Here is a 17,812-nt window from a genome sequence, read left to right as displayed (position 1 = left end):
CTGTGTCTGCTGCTAATATATAGACTGGTTGATAAAGAGATAGTATACTCGTAACTAGTATGTATGTATAAAGAAAGAAAAAAAACCACGGTTAGGTGGTATATACAATTATGGACGGGCTGCCGAGTGCCGACACAGAGGTAGCCACAGCCGTGAACTACCGCACTGTACTGTGTCTGCTGCTAATATATAGACTGGTTGATAAAGAGATAGTATACTCGTAACTAGTATGTATGTATAAAGAAAGAAAAAAAAACCACGGTTAGGTGGTATATACAATTATGGACGGGCTGCCGAGTGCCGACACAGAGGTAGCCACAGCCGTGAACTACCGCACTGTACTGTGTCTGCTGCTAATATATAGACTGGTTGATAAAGAGATAGTATACTCGTAACTAGTATGTATGTATAAAGAAAGAAAAAAAAACCACGGTTAGGTGGTATATACAATTATGGACGGGCTGCCGAGTGCCGACACAGAGGTAGCCACAGCCGTGAACTACCGCACTGTACTGTGTCTGCTGCTAATATATAGACTGGTTGATAAAGAGATAGTATACTCGTAACTAGTATGTATGTATAAAGAAAGAAAAAAAAAACACGGTTAGGTGGTATATACAATTATGGACGGGCTGCCGAGTGCCGACACAGAGGTAGCCACAGCCGTGAACTACCGCACTGTACTGTGTCTGCTGCTAATATAGACTGGTTGATAAAGAGATAGTATACTCGTAACTAGTATGTATGTATAAAGAAAGAAAAAAAAACCACGGTTAGGTGGTATATACAATTATGGACGGGCTGCCGAGTGCCGACACAGAGGTAGCCACAGCCGTGAACTACCGCACTGTACTGTGTCTGCTGCTAATATATAGACTGGTTGATAAAGAGATAGTATACTCGTAACTAGTATGTATGTATAAAGAAAGAAAAAAAAACCACGGTTAGGTGGTATATACAATTATGGACGGGCTGCCGAGTGCCGACACAGAGGTAGCCACAGCCGTGAACTACCGCACTGTACTGTGTCTGCTGCTAATATATAGACTGGTTGATAAAGAGATAGTATACTCGTAACTAGTATGTATGTATAAAGAAAGAAAAAAAAGCCACGGTTAGGTGGTATATACAATTATGGACGGGCTGCCGAGTGCCGACACAGAGGTAGCCACAGCCGTGAACTACCGCACTGTACTGTGTCTGCTGCTAATATAGACTGGTTGATAAAGAGATAGTATACTACTAATATTATATACTGGTGGTCAGGTCACTGGTCACTAGTCACACTGGCAGTGGCACTCCTGCAGCAAAAGTGTGCACTGTTTAATTTTAATATAATATTATGTACTCCTGGCTCCTGCTATAACCTATAACTGGCACTGCAGTAGTGCTCCCCAGTCTCCCCCACAATTATAAGCTGTGTGAGCTGAGCAGTCAGACAGATATATAATATATATAGATGATGCAGCACACTGGCCTGAGCCTGAGCAGTGCACACAGATATGGTATGTGACTGACTGAGTCACTGTGTGTATCGCTTTTTTCAGGCAGAGAACGGATATATTAAATAAACTGCACTGTGTGTCTGGTGGTCACTCACTATATAATATATTATGTACTCCTGGCTCCTGCTATAACCTATAACTGGCACTGCAGTAGTGCTCCCCAGTCTCCCCCACAATTATAAGCTGTGTGAGCTGAGCAGTCAGACAGATATATAATATTATATATAGATAATAGATGATGCAGCACACTGGCCTGAGCCTGAGCAGTGCACACAGATATGGTATGTGACTGAGTCACTGTGTGCTGTGTATCGCTTTTTTCAGGCAGAGAACGGATTATAAATAAAAGTGGTGGTCACTGGTCACTATCAGCAAAACTCTGCACTGTACACTACTGAGTACTCCTAATGCTCCCCAAAATTAGTAAATCAAGTGTCTAAACGGAGAGGACGCCAGCCACGTCCTCTCCCTATCAATCTCAATGCACGTGTGAAAATGGCGGCGACGCGCGGCTCCTTATATAGAATCCGAGTCTCGCGATAGAATCCGAGCCTCGCGAGAATCCGACAGCGTCATGATGACGTTCGGGCGCGCTCGGGTTAACCGAGCAAGGCGGGAAGATCCGAGTCGCTCGGACCCGTGAAAAAAAACATGAAGTTCTGGCGGGTTCGGATTCAGAGAAACCGAACCCGCTCATCTCTAATTATAATGAGCAGGTCCAGGGACATAACTAGATATATTGTAGCCCCCAAGGCAAAAGTTTGTTAGGGCAGCTACAGTATGAATCACCCAATGGTGAAAAATGTATATAATAAATGGAACTTTGATAGCAAAGGAAGGCACCTCCCAACTCTTGGCCCCATAGCAGCTGCACTCTCTGCACTTACGGTAACTAGCTACACCCTTAGTTTTTATATTCATTGACTAAAACATTTGCAAACTATAGTGTGTATTCAGCTTTAAAAGATTTAAGCCATTCATATTACTAATGCATATAATTTATATTACCAGTTAAACATCTATATAGGAGTTCTGGACTACAGATAGACAATGTCTAGGTAGACAGTCAATCAGTCTACACCATATGGTTGACAGGCATTAGATCAACAGTTTGATAGGCAATAGGTAGACAGGTAAAAAGGTTGAAAGGTAAAAAAGGTTGACAGGTTCAAAAGATCGACACACGTTTTTGGGGTTTTCACATTTTTTTCAACTTTCCACTTAGACTGTGATTGGAATTAGTAACCTGTGCCGAGCGCAGCGGTACCTTGTCCGAAGCATGGTGTGCGAAGCGTGTCTGCGAGGGCTTACGTTAACACTAATTGCAGTCACAGGTGATGAAACAAAGTAAATTATACTAAAAAAAACCCTAAAAAACTTGTGTCAACCTTTTTTATATCGACCCTTTGATCTGTCAACCTGTTACCAGTTGACCTTTTCACCCTGTCGACCATATGGTGTTGACCCATTATCTGTTTATTTAAAAACTGTAGATCTTCTATACCACACCCATTTATAGGCACTCTGTCATCTTAGTAATTTTCCCTTTACAAATGATATTTTATACTAATCAATGATTTTATGTCACGTCACACAGAACATTTCGTAGCTTAGGTCAGTAGAAAAAAGCTTTTGACAAGGTGAGAAAATGCTACACAGTTGAAAACAATGTAAAGCAATTTGAATCACTGAGAGCCTGTCACAATCAGCAAAATAACTGCTCAGATTACTCATTTTAGCTCAATCAGCTCTTTACATGCTGAGATTTTTGAGCAGGGAGAAATTTGCTTTAATTTTTAAGCTCCATTGAGTTTATAGCAGTGACGTGCGGTGGGGTGAGGCAGGTGATTATAGCTAACTCCAGCTACAAAGAACGCGTAAAGAAAACCACCGCATAAGACAGATCAAACACAATGCAGTCCACATATAAGCAAATGTTAAGCTGTATCCAACTATACCATATTTATTACATAGAATAACATTCAGCTTTTTACAATGTTTTTTTTTTTTTTTCCTGTCAGGGCAATTTATCAAACCTCCAAGAGAAATAAAGTGGACGCATTGCTCACAGAAATCGCCTTTTGTTATTTTATAGACTGTGGCAGATAAATGACAGCTACAATCTCTAACTATTACCTCTTGCTCTTCTGAGTTATTTTGTATTGACTGTGTACAGTATTTGCAGCGCCGTAACTAGGTGTGTGCTTGCAGTGCCTGGCACACAGCACATGTGCACTGTGGGCGCAGGACCGCCGGCAACACTCGCAGGGCCACTACTATTGTAGAACGCTGCTTCAACACCACTGCCGCTGGCTGCAGCGCTGCCCGAGGTGAGGTGCGCCCAGCTCATTCTTGCACCTCACGTTGTTAACTACATTACACTGGGCAGCGCTGCAGCTGCCCGTCCGCAGGCTCGGCACCCCCCATGGTCCCCCTCTCCTGCCGCCGCTCCGTTTGTCTCAGTGAGTGGGCAGCCGAAGCCCCACCCACTCACTACCTTATGCCCTGCATCTATAGTGTATAGGATAGAGAAAAGTCGTGGCGCCAACCGATATGAGCTGCAGTCCGACTGGTCAGAAAGGTAACCCCAGTACCCAAATAGAAGCGTATTCAGATAGAGTTAGACCAGAAGATGTGCGCTAATCGGATATAGTAAATATGAAAGGTACTTCCCTTACAAAGCATCTGTCATGGGATTTACCGTATATTTCAAACAACATGGATCCATATGTGGGAGGAAAATAAACATATATAGGGGTAAATTTACTAAGCTCCCGATTTTGACCGAGATGCCGTTTTTTCATCAAAGTGTCATCTCGGTAATTTACTAAGCAATAATCACGGCAGTGATGAGGGCATTCGTAATTTTTTGCAAGTCCAAGAAAAAAATTACGAATGAATACACCATCGGTCAAAACGCGGCTGTTTAAGTATGAATCTCGGTAATTTACTAAGAAGTGCAAAGCAAAAAACAAACAAACACTGCCGTGAAAAATTACAACTCGTAAAAAAGTGCTTAAAAAAAACAGACCTGCTTTTTTTTTCCGTGATTGGATAGGCATGCAGGGATCCATGAGATCCGTGCATGTATATCAGTGGGAAGGGGTGGGAAAGTTGTTATTTTATTAAAAAAAATTGCGTGGGGTCCCCCCTCCTAAGCATAACCAGCCTCGGGCTCTTTGAGCCGATCCTGGTTGCAGAAATATGGGGAAGAAATTGACAGGGGTTCCCCCATATTTAAGCAACCAGCATCGGGCTCTGCGCCTGGTCCTGGTTCCAAAAATACGGGGGACAAAAAGAGTAGGGGTCCCCCGTATTTTTAAAACCAGCACCGGGCTCCACTAGCTGGACAGATAATGCCACAGCCGGGGGTCACTTTGATATAGTGCCCTGCGGCCGTGGCATCAAAAATCCAACTAGTCACCCCTGGCCGGGGTACCCTGGGGGAGTGGGGACCCCTTCAATCAAGGGGTCCCCCTCCCCAGCCACCCAAGGGCCAGGGGTGAAGCCCGAGGCTGTCCCCCCCCCATCCAATGGGCTGCGGATGGGGAGGCTGATAGCCTTTTGTGATAATGAAAAGATATTGTTTTTAGTAGCAGTACTACAAGGCCCAGCAAGCCTCCCCCGCATGCTGGTACTTGGAGAACCACAAGTACCAGCATGCAACGGAAAAACGGGCCCGCTGGTACCTGTAGTACTACTACTAAAAAAATACCCAAAAAAAGACAAGACACACACACCGTGAAAGTAAAGATTTATTACATACATGCACACAAACATACATACATACTTACCTTATGTTCACACGCAGGTCGGTCCTCTTCTCCAGTAGAATCCAAGGGGTACCTGTTGAATAAATTCTACTCACCAGATCGCGGGTCCCAGGGTCCTCGGGGCATCCATTTGTAATCCACGTACTTGCATAAAATAAGAAAACGGAAAGCCGAGCCACGAACTGAAAGGGGCCCCATGTTTTCACATGGGACTCCTTTCCCCGAATGCCAGAAACCCACTCTGACTGATGTCTAAGTGGGTTTCTTCAGCCAATCAGGGAGTGCTACATTGTAGCACTCTCCTGATCGGCTGTGTGCTCCTGTACTGAGTGACAGGCGGCACACGGCAGTGTTACAATGTAGCGCCTATGCGCTCCATTGTAACCAATGGTGGGAACTTTCTGCCCTGCGGTTGACCTAAAGTGACGTCACCGCTGAGCACACAGATCCGGCCGAGATTCATTGTAAAAAAGTCGGCAGTGTTTTGCTAATCACTGCCGGAAAAATAAAAATAAAAACACGAATGACATCGACATCGGAACAAAAGAAAAACCCGAATACGGCAGCTTAGTAAATCCGTCGTAACAAATTCAAAAAGTTGCAGTTTTACACTTTCGATGTCATTCGTGATTGAACTTTGACCACGGGAAAATACGAATGTTAGTAAATTTACCCCATAGTGTAGTATGTTTGAAACAATACAATTTTAATACAGTACACTGACGAGTAACAATATAACCATAGATTAAAGGTTGCTGAAAATAATTGGTAGTAGATGGAAAATTACCAGAGAATGGTAAAATGAATGCTTTTAAATAATATATTAAAACTCCTGTTTGCTGATGAATATTTCTAAAACATCACAATCTTGAAGTCAAGTGAAGGTGGAGGTTTACCAGATTTTACCAGTGGCACTGTATGACAAGCAAACCTTGACTGAGGGAAGTTTTACCAGACGGACGGAGTGTTGTGGACTTTGGAGAATAGGTTCCGGAGCCGATATCTCCCCTGGGCAACATCTTTAACGCACTCACTTCATTTAAATCTGGTAAACCTCCACCTTCACTTGACTTCAAGATTGTGATGTTTTAGAAATATTCATCAGCAAACAGGAGTTTTAATATATTATTTAAAAGCATTCATTTTACCATTCTCTGGTAATTTTCCATCTACTACCAATTGTTTTCAGCAACCTTTAATCTATGGTTATATTGTTACTCGTCAGTGTACTGTATTAAAATTGTATTGTTTCAAACATACTACACTATATATGTTCATTTTCCTCCCACATATGGATCCATGTTGTTTGAAATATACGGTAAATCCCATGACAGATGCTTTGTAAGGGAAGTACCTTTCATATTTACTATATCCGATTAGCGCACTTCTTCTGGTCTAACTCTATCTGAATACCCTGCATCTATAGTGTCTGCAGGCTCTGTCTCCTTCCTGGTCCCCCTCTCTGGCCGCTGCTTCGCTTGTCACAGTGAGTGGGCATCTGAAGCCCCACCCACTTACTCCCTCATGCCCCGCATCCATGCCTGCAGCTGCAGCATCGAGAGAGTGTACTACCCACGCCCCCCCCTACCCCCACCAGCACCTCCAGTACTGTGTGGAGAGGAACAGTTCCGAGGAACAGAGACTGGCAGCTGAGTGTCAGTGCAGATGGGATGTAAGTATGTGAGTAGTGTAATAGTTGCTTTGTACACACACAGACACACTCTCTCTTTCTTCCTGGTGTAATGTGTGGAAGAGGTAACACTGTGCAGTTTAATGTGACTAACGTGCGCTACTGTGCAGTGTAATGTGACTAACGGGCACTGGTGTGCGGTGTATTGTGAAAAACGTGTGCTACTGTGTGGTGAAATGTGCGTAACATCAACTACTGTGTGGTGTAATGTGGCTAACGTGCACTCCTGTGCGGTGTAATGTGACTAACTTGCGCTACTTTGAGAGGCAGAAACCCCCATGGACAGATGATTTTTTTTTTAAATGGCTTTGGCCCGCTATCGGAACCCTGTTTCTGCAGCTAGCCAGGTGGGACTGCAGACAGAGACGATTCAGGGCAGTACTCGCAGACTCTACCTGCCTTAATGTGTAAAAGGGACTCTACCTGCCGTAATGTGTACAAGAGAACTCTACCTGCCGTAATGTGTAAAAGAGAACTCTACCTGCCGTAATATGTAAAAAGGGGCTCTGCTTGCCGTAACGTGTAAAGGAAGACTCTACCTGCCGTAATGTGTAAAAGGGAGCTCTGCCTGCTGTAACGTGTAAAAGGGAGCTCTGCCTGCCGTAATGTGTAAAAGAGTGCTCTACCTGGCATAATGTGTGACAGGGGCTCTACCTGGTGTAATGTGTGTATGTAGAGCTACTTTGCGCTGTAATTTGAATAATGGAGACTATTGTGTAGCTTAATATGAATTGGTATTATTTTGTGGCCATGCCCCATCCCCATGAAGCCACGCCCCTATATTTTTGGCTCACGCCTACAGCGCGCAATGACTGGCCCTATTTTAAATAAGGGAGGGGGGGGACGCCAATGCTGTTTCTTGCACACAGCTCTAAAATGTGTAGTTACGGCACTGAGTATTTGTTATATTATTTTTTTGGAATTGGATATTTATTAATTAGTGATTCCGTATTGATTGAAAGTACTGAATGCTTTTATTTCTTACATTGGAAATGGTCCACAAGTAACATCATGTAAAGCTACAAAATCAATTATACAAGTAGACTTAAGCAATCTGAAAGTGGAAGACACAATTGCACCTGGGAGGACTGCACGCAAGCATGGTGAGTGCATACAAACTCAGTACAGACAGGGGGCTAGATGCATCATCGCTTAGAAAATGATAAAATGGAGAGTGAAAAGGTGCCAGCCAATCATCTCCTAACTGCCATTTTTCAAACACAGCTTGTGACATGGAAGTTAGGAGCTGATTGGCTGGTACTTTTTCACTCTCCAGTTTATCACTTTCTAAACGATGATGCATCTGGGCCAGGATCTTAGTCAGATTTGAATCCCTGACACTAGTACAGTGAGCAACAATGCCAATCACTGTGCCACCATGGGCCCGATTTAGATTGGATCGCTACAGCGGAGTGCGCCCGCACACCCCGAGAGCCCAGTGAGATGCTAAAAGCATTTCAGGGCTGTGATCGCCTCTGCCTGATTGACAGGCAGAGGTGGTCGCGGGGTGGGAGGGGGCATGCCAACGGCATTAGAACGTCATTGCTGGGGCGTGGTCTGGGCAACGCAGACGTGTGTGGACCATTGCGGTGGCGGGCCGCGGTGGCTGCGGGACATCAGGCTGCTAGGCTGTGCAGGCAGGGAGCCACTCACCGGGTGCAAAAACATTGCCGCCGTGCAATGCTTTTGCACCTGTGTGGGGGGAGGCAGAGCCCGACATGCGGAGCGGACTAGACCTGTGCCTCTCTACAGGAGAATAGATGCTGTGTGCATGCTCACAGCATCTTTTTGCTGCTGTGGGTGGGACAGCAGTACAGTCCCAAAATAAAATAATGGGACTATCCCACCAAAATTGGGACAGTTAGGAGATATAATACTGGTCTATTATCATCCTGACAAAATCAACCGTAATGCACACTACATAGCTTTGTTTTCATACTACATTAATCCTTAACTTGCAGTAGTCCACTCACAACTAAATTTATAGCTTTGTATGTAATTAGCCTATACATTTTTCCACTCCATCATTCATACAGATGTGTCCTTGATGTGTCCTTGTACAGTTTACTTTGATGCGTATTGCGTACGCATCGCAGTTCACTGTTCCTGGCATAGCAGGGTTTATACTATGTGCACGCTCCTACTTTGCATAGACTTTAGAGGGAGCTGGAGGGACCCATTGCCCATTGAAGTCTATGGGAGCCAGCTGCTATATTCACGCACACGGCATGCCATGCTGCGTTCACATCGCATTCGCGCTACAGCAAGCTGCTATACGCAGCAAAGGTGTAGTGAGACACATCTGTATACAGAGTATTTTCTATCTATCTATCTATCTATCTATCTATCTATCTATCTATCTATCTATCTATCTATCTATCTATCTATCTACAGACATTATCATGTACATGTACAGTATATGGCTTTTTCCTTGTATAATATTAGGTGGTGATTTTCTGTTATTCATTAGTCAAAACGGGGTGAAATCAACATCATATAGTGAACAAACCGCCCAAATACTTCCCTTTTCTCTGGCAACATCTTTATTCACTTAATCTGGGATTCAGGAAATTCTCCTCCAAGCCAGTTTTATTGGGCGGTTTAAAGTAAGCTCTTAGTCTCCCAATCAGTAACAGATGAGAAATCCTCTATCACATATTTCTCATGTTTACTGATTCTGCAGTATGTTCTTTTTAAATGGGTGTACTGATGCTATTCTGGTCATCCTTAATCTGGAAATGACTGTAATAATAGCTGATGATACATTGAAATGTACGGGGAAAAAAACACCTGAATGGAATGTACGTTGGATGGAGGCCACATTTACCCATCTGCTCATAGAGTAGAGGTGACTACAATAGGCTATCAGTTTATTCCATGTAATGAAGAGTTTAGTAATAAATTCTATGTGGTTAAGGTTTATTGGTTTACTGACCACTGTTTGACCAGACAACTGTCCATTTCTTTATGAATATTGCCTTTACCCCGGCTGGGACACATTCTTAAAATATGGCTAAAGTTCACATGTTGAGAATGTTGTTCAGCTCTATGAGGGCAATTCAAACCTGATCGCAGCAGCAAATTTGTTAGCAGTTGGGCAAAACCTTGGGGGTAATTCCAAGTTGATCGCAGCAGGATTTTTGTTAGCAGTTGGACAAAACCACATGGCCCTCATTCCGAGTTGATCGGTCGCAAGGCGAATTTAGCAGAGTTACACACGCTAAGCCGCCGCCTACTGGGAGTGAATCTTAGCTTCTTAAAATTGCGACCGATGTATTCGCAATATTGCGATTACTAACTACTTAGCAGTTTCAGAGTAGCTCCAGACTTACTCTGCCTGTGCGATCAGTTCAGTGCTTGTCGTTCCTGGTTGACGTCACAAACACACCCAGCGTTCGCCCAGGCACTCCCACCGTTTCTCCGGCCACTCCTGCGTTTTTTCCGGAAACGGTAGCGTTTTCAGCCACACGCCCCTGAAACGCCGTGTTTCCGCCCAGTAACACCCATTTCCTGTCAATCACATTACGATCGCCGGAGCGAAGAAAAAGCCGTGAGTAAAAATACTTTCTTCATAGTAAAGTTACTTGGCGCAGTCGCAGTGCGAACTTTGCGCATGCGTACTAAGCGGATTTTCACTGCGATGCGATGAAAAAGAACGAGCGAACAACTCGGAATGAGGGCCCATGTGCACTGCAGGGGAGGCAGATATAACATGTGCAGAAAGAGTTAGATTTGGGTGGGTTATTTTGTTTCTGTGCAGGGTAAATACTGGCTGCTTTATTTTTACACTGCAAATTAGATTGCAGATTGAACACACCCCACCCAAATCTAACTCTCTCTGCACATGTTAAATCTGCCTCCCCTGCAGTGCACATGGTTTTGCCCAACTGCTAACAAAATTCCTGCTGCGATTAACTTGGAATTACCCCCCATGTGCACTGCAGGGGGAGCAGATATAACATTTGCAGAGAAAGTTAGATTTGGGTGGGTTATATGTTGTTTCTGTGCAGGGTAAATATTGGCTGCTTTATTTTTACACTGATTTAGATTTCAGTTTGAACACACCCCACCCAAATCTAACTCTCTCTGCACATGTTATATCTACCCCCCCCCCCCCCATGCAGTGCACATGAGTTTGCCCAACTTCTAACAAATTTGCTGCTGCGATCAACTCTGAAGTAGGCCACAATGGTGGTCATTCCGAGTTGTTCGCTAGCTGTTTTCGGTCGCTGCGCAGCGATCAGGCAAAAAAGCGACAGTTCTGCGCATGTGTATGCGGAGCAATGCGCACGTGCAACGAAATTTCACAACGGCTGATGCAGTTTCACACAATGTCTAGCGATGCATTTCAGTCGCACTGGCTGCCGCACAGGGCCGGATTAACAATGGGGCGGATGGAGCTGCAGCTCCAGGCCTCCCCATGAAAATAGGCCCACAGGAGACTGGCAGTATTGACAGGAAAAGTGTTTTCTTATCATAAGCTGCCAGCCGCCGTCCTCACAGGCCTCTATGCAAACCCTCATGAGCCGTCACCTCCCCTACCTGCCCGGGAGAATGCCTCCATTATCTTGAAGCCGGGTCCCCAACATTAAAAACAGCGGTGCAGTGAGGAGCTCCACAGCCCTTCCTGCATCGCATGATGTCACATAAGTTCCACCCCCGAGGGCAGAGCTATGGAGGGAAGCCATGGTGAGTGGAAGTATGATCTAGTTCTAGTGCATCGGTCGGCTGGGTACGTAGGTCGGCTGCAGAGCCAGTGCTATCCGCTCTCAGCTGAGTCAGCAATGCACGGAGGCACTGGTCTTGATAGCTGCTCTCCCTGCTCCACCGCTTGCTGTGCCTGTCAAACTAATATGACAGGCAGCAGCGAGCTATGATCACTTCAGCGCCAATCCCCGAGGATACCACTGCATGGAGTGTGTACCCCCGTGCGCCCTGTTATAGTAAGGCGCACTGGCGCAGCCAATGCGTGTCAGTGATGGACACTCAGGGTTGACATGTAGCGCGAGCCCAGGTCCCTGGTGTGCACCTCCCTCTATGCCCCTGCTGAGAGGTGCGCAGATGCGGAAACCCTTTTCCGTTCTAACGCCCGTTCGGTAGTGAGCTAGAAGCGGGTGTGAGAGCTGAGAGGAGCGGGTAACAGGAGACACTGACCCCCAGCGGACACCCAGAGCTTCCCCCAGAGCCTCGAACAGTTAAAGGGCATATTCAACATTCCGCCACACCTGTGAGTCTCCATGGGAAGGGAGAAAGGTAACTGTGGTATGTACCAAGATGGGGGGCTGGTGTTTGTGTGTTACTGTGTACCTTGGGGAGGTAGGGGGGGGAATTACTGTACCATGTAGAGGGGAGTAACTATGTAACATGAAGAGAGTGGTAATTGTATAACATACGGGCTGCTGTGTAACATGAGGAGGGGGGAAACTGTGATATGGGGTGGGTGGGTCACAGACGCTTTCTGTATTATATGGCGTCACTGAAGTTCTCTGTACTATATGGCGTCACAGACATTCTCTGTATTATATGGCGTCACTGAGGCTCTCTGTATTATATGGCGTCACTAAGGCTCTCTGTATTACATGTCGTCACAGACGCTCTCTGTATTATATGGCATCACTGAAGTTCTCTGTATTATATGGCGTCACTGAGGCTCTCTGTATTATATAGCGTCACTGAAGCTCTCTGTATTATATTGCGTCACTGAGGCTCCCTGTATTATATGGTGTCACAGACACTCTCTGTATTATATGGAGTCACTGAAGTTCTCTGTATTATATGGCGTCACTGAGGCTCTCTGTATTATATGGCGTCACAGACGTTCTCTGTATTATATGGCGTCACTGATGCTCTCTGTATTATATGGCGTCACTGAGGCTCTCTGTATTATATGTCATCACTGAAGCTCTCTCTATTATATGGTGTCACTAAAGCTCTATTATATGACATCACTGAAGCTCTCTGTATTATATATGGCGTCACTGAGGCTCTCTGTATTATATGGTAGTCACTGATGCTCTCTGTATTATATGGTAGTCACTAATGCTCTCTGTATTATATGGCGTCACTGAGGCTCTCTGTATTATATGGTAGTCACTGAGGCTCTCTGTATTATATGGCGTCACTGAGGCTCTCTGTATTATATGGTAGTCACTGAGGCTCTCTGTATTATATGTCATCACTGAAGCTCTCTCTATTATATGGTGTCACTGAAGCTCTATTATATGGCATCACTGAAGCTCTCTGTATTATATATGGCGTCACTGAGGCTCTCTGTATTATATGGTAGTCACTGATGCTCTCTGTATTATATGGTAGTCACTGATGCTCTCTGTATAATATGGCGTCACAGATGTTCTCTGTATTATATGGCGTCACTGAGGCTCTCTGTATTATTTGTCATCACTGAAGCTCTCTCTATTATATGGTGTCACTGAAGCTCTATTATATGGCATCACTGAAGCTCTCTGTATTATATATGGCGTCACTGAGGCTCTCTGTATTATATGGTAGTCACTGAGGCTCTCTCTATTATATGGTACTCACTGATGCTCTCTGTATTATATGGTGTCACTGAGGTTCTCTGTATTATATCGTAGTCACTGATGAACTCTGTATTATATGGTAGTCACTGAGGCTCTCTGTATTATATGGTGTCACTGAGGCTCTCTGTATTATATGGTGTCACTGATGTTCTCTGTATTATATGGTAGTCACTGATGCTCTCTGTAATATATGGTAGTCACTGAGGCTCTCTGTATTTTATGGTAGTCACTGAGGCTCACTATATTATATGGCGTCACTGAGGCTCTCTGTATTATGTAGTGGCCACCCCAGAACCACAGAATAAGTGCATCAGATGCTGGCACCTTAATTTAATGGGTCTTGCCCTCACTTAGAAACATTATAATGTAATTGTCTTTATTCAAGAAAGCCCAAGGTGACCACTATCTACGGGGAAATGGAGGCACAGCCTAGACTCCACCAGTGGACTAAGCACTGTGGACTGGGCTTTCCTCCTTCCTGCAACCACCTCATCTCTAGCTACTGCTGCCGCCAGACACTTCCGTTATTTGTTTGTAACAAGCAAGTGCGCACATGAGCCCTCATTCCGAGTTGTTCGCTCGCTAGCTGCTTTTAGCAGCATTGCACACGCTAGGCCACCGCCCTCTGGGAGTGAATCTTAGCTTAGCAGGAGTGCGACCGAAAGATTAGCAGAATTGCGAATAGAAATTTCTTAGCAGTTTCTGAGTAGCTCCAGACTTACTCAGCCATTGCGACCAGCTCAGTCCTTTTCGTTCCTGGTTTGACGTCACAAACACACCCAGCGTTCGCCCAGCCACTCCCCGTTTCTCCAGCCACTCCTGCGTTTTGCAACTCGAACGCCTGCGTTTTTCCGCACACTCCCATAAAATGGCCAGTTTCCGCCCAGAAACACCCACTTCCTGTCAATCACACTACGATCAGCACAGCGATGAAAAAGCTTTGTTATGCCGTGAGTAAAATACCTAACTTTTGGTAAAATAACTAAGCGCATGCGCTCTGCGAACATTGCGCATGCGCAGTAAGCGACTAATCGCAGTATAGCGAAAATCGTCAACGAGCGAACAACTCGGAATTAGTGATGAGTGGGTTTGGTTCCTCGGAAACCGAACCCCCCCGAACTTCACCCATTTTACACGGGTCCGAGGCATACTCGGATTCTCCCGTATGGCTCGGTTAACCCGAGTGCGCCCGAACGTCATCATCCCGCTGTCGGATTCTCGCGAGATTCGGATTCTATATAAGCAGCTGCGCGTCGCAGCCATTTTCACTCGTGCATTGGAAATGTTAGGGAGAGGACGTGGCTGGCGTCCTCTCCGTTTATTAATGTTGATGCAAATATTTGTGCTTATTGCTTAATTGTGGGGACTGGGGAGCAGCTGTATTATATAGGAGGAGAACAGTGCAGAATTTTGCTGACAGTGACCACCAGTATACGTTGTCTGCCTGAAAAACACTCCATATCTGTGCTCAGTGTGCTGCATATATCTGTGCTCACACTGCTTTATTGTGGGGACTGGGGACCACCAGTATATTATATAGGAGGAGTACAGTGCAGAGTTTTGCTGACAGTGACCACCAGTATACGTTGTCTGCCTGAAAAACACTCCATATCTGTGCTCAGTGTGCTGCATATATCTGTGCTCACACTGCTTTATTGTGGGGACTGGGGACCACCAGTATATTATATAGGAGGAGTACAGTGCAGAGTTTAGCTGACAGTGACCACCAGTATATATAGCAGTACGGTACGGAAGGCCACTGCTCTACCTACCTCTGTGTCGTCAAGTATACTATCCATCTAGATTCTATACCTGTGGTGCATTTTAGTTTTGCAGTTTGCTGACAGTGACCACCAGTATATATAGCAGTATGGTACAGAAGGCCACTGCTCTACCTACCTCTGTGTCGTCAAGTATACTATCCATCTAGATTCTATACCTGTGGTGCATTTTACTTTTGCAGTTTGCTGACAGTGACCACCAGTATATATAGCAATACGGTACGGAAGGCCACTGCTCTACCTACCTCTGTATCGTCAAGTATACTGTCCATCTAGATTCTATACCTGTGGTGCATTTTAGTTTTGCAGTTTGCTGACAGTGACCACCAGTATATATAGCAGTACGGTACGGAAGGCCACTGCTCTACCTACCTCTGTGTCGTCAAGTATACTATCCATCTAGATTCTATACCTGTGGTGCATTTTAGTTTTGCAGTTTGCTGACAGTGATCACCAGTGTATATAGCAATACGGTACGGAAGGCCACTGCTCTACCTACCTCTGTGTCGTCAAGTATACTATCCATCTAGATTCTGTACCTGTGGTGCATTTTACTTTTGCAGTTTGCTGACAGTGACCACCAGTATATATAGCAGTACGGTACGGAAGGTCACTGCTCTACCTACCTCTGTGTCGTCAAGTATACTATCCATCCATACCTGTGGTGCATTTCAGTTGTACGCAGTATATATAGTAGTAGGCCATTGCTATTGATACTGGCATATAATTCCACACATTAAAAAATGGAGAACAAAAATGTGGAGGTTAAAATAGGGAAAGATCAAGATCCACTTCCACCTCGTGCTGAAGCTGCTGCCACTAGTCATGGCTGAGACGATGAAATGCCATCAACGTAGTCTGCCAAGGCCGATGCCCAATGTCATAGTAGAGAGCATGTAAAATCCAAAAAACAAAAGTTCAGTAAAATGACCCAAAAATCTAAATTAAAAGCGTCTGATGAGAAGCGTAAACTTGCCAATATGCCATTTACGACACGGAGTGGCAAAGAACGTCTGAGGCCCTGTCCTATGTTGTTCATGGCTAGTGGTTCAGCTTAACATGAGGATGGAAGCACTCATCCTCCCGCTAGAAAAATGAAAATACTTAAGCTGGCAAAAGCACAGCAAAGAACTGTGCGTTCTTCTAAATCACAAATCCCCAAGGAGAGTCCAATTGTGTTGGTTGCGATGCCTGACCTTCCCAACACTGGACGGGAAGAGCTTGCGCCTTCCACCATTTGCACGCCCCCTGCAAGTGCTGGAAGGAGCACCCGCAGTCCAGTTCCTGATAGTCAAATTGAAGATGTCACTGTTGAAGTACATGGAGGATATGGGTGTTGCTGGCGCTGGGGAGGAAATTGACAAGGAGGATTCTGATGGTGAGGTGGTTTGTTTAAGTCAGGCACCCGGGGAGACACCTGTTGTCCGTGGGACGAATATGGCCATTGACATGCCTTGTCAAAATACAAAAAAAAATCACCTCTTCGGTGAGGAATTATTTCAACACAAATGCGGACAACAGGTGTCAAGCCGTGTGTTGCCTTTGTCAAGCTGTAATAAGTAGGGGTAAGGACGTTAACCACCTAGGAACATCCTCCCTTATACGTCACATTGATCCGCATTCATCAGAAGTCAGTGACAAGTTCAAAAACTTTGGATGACAGCGGAATCAGTCCACTGACCACTAAATCCCTTCCTCTTGTAACCAAGCTCCTGCAAACCACACCACCAACTCCCTCAGTGTCAATTTCCACCTTACACAGGAAAGCCAATAGTCCTGCAGGCCATGTCACTGGCAAGTCTGACGAGTCCTCTCCTGCCTGGGATTCCTCCGATGCATCCTTGATTGTAACGCCTACTGCTGCTGGCGCTGCTGTTGTTGCTGCTGGGAGTCGATCGTCATCCCAGAGGGGAAGTCGGAAGACCACTTGTACTACTTCCAGTAAGCAATTGACTGTCCAACAGTCCTTTGCGAGGAAGATGAAATATCACAGCAGTCATCCTGCTGCAAAGCGGATAACTCAGGTCTTGTCAGCCTGGGTGGTGAGAAACGTGGTTCCGGTATCCACCGTTTTCACAGGCAACTAGAGACTTGTTTGAGGTACTGTGTCCCCGGTACCAAATACCATCTAGGTTCCATTTCTCTAGGCAGGCGATACCGAAAATGTACACAGACGTCAGAAAAAGAGTCACCAGTGTCCTAAAAAATGCAGTTGTACCCAATGTCCACTTAACCACGGACATGTGGACAAGTGGAGCAGGGCAGACTCAGGACTATATGACTGTGACAGCCCACTGGGTAGATGTATTGCCTCCCGCAGCAAGAACAGCAGCAGCGGCACCAGTAGCAGCATCTCGCAAATGCCAACTCGTTCCTAGGCAGGCTACGTTTTGTATCACCGTTTTCCAGAAGAGGCACACAGCTGACAACCTCTTACGGAAACTGAGGAACATCATCGCAGAATGGCTTACCCCAATTGGACTCTCCTGGGGATTTGTAACATCGGACAACGCCACCAATA

The sequence above is a fragment of the Pseudophryne corroboree genome, chromosome 10 (genome assembly GCF_028390025.1).
Source record: "Pseudophryne corroboree isolate aPseCor3 chromosome 10, aPseCor3.hap2, whole genome shotgun sequence".
NCBI classification, from domain to species: Eukaryota; Metazoa; Chordata; class Amphibia; order Anura; family Myobatrachidae; genus Pseudophryne; species Pseudophryne corroboree.
Note: the sequence above shows the minus strand (reverse complement) of the source record.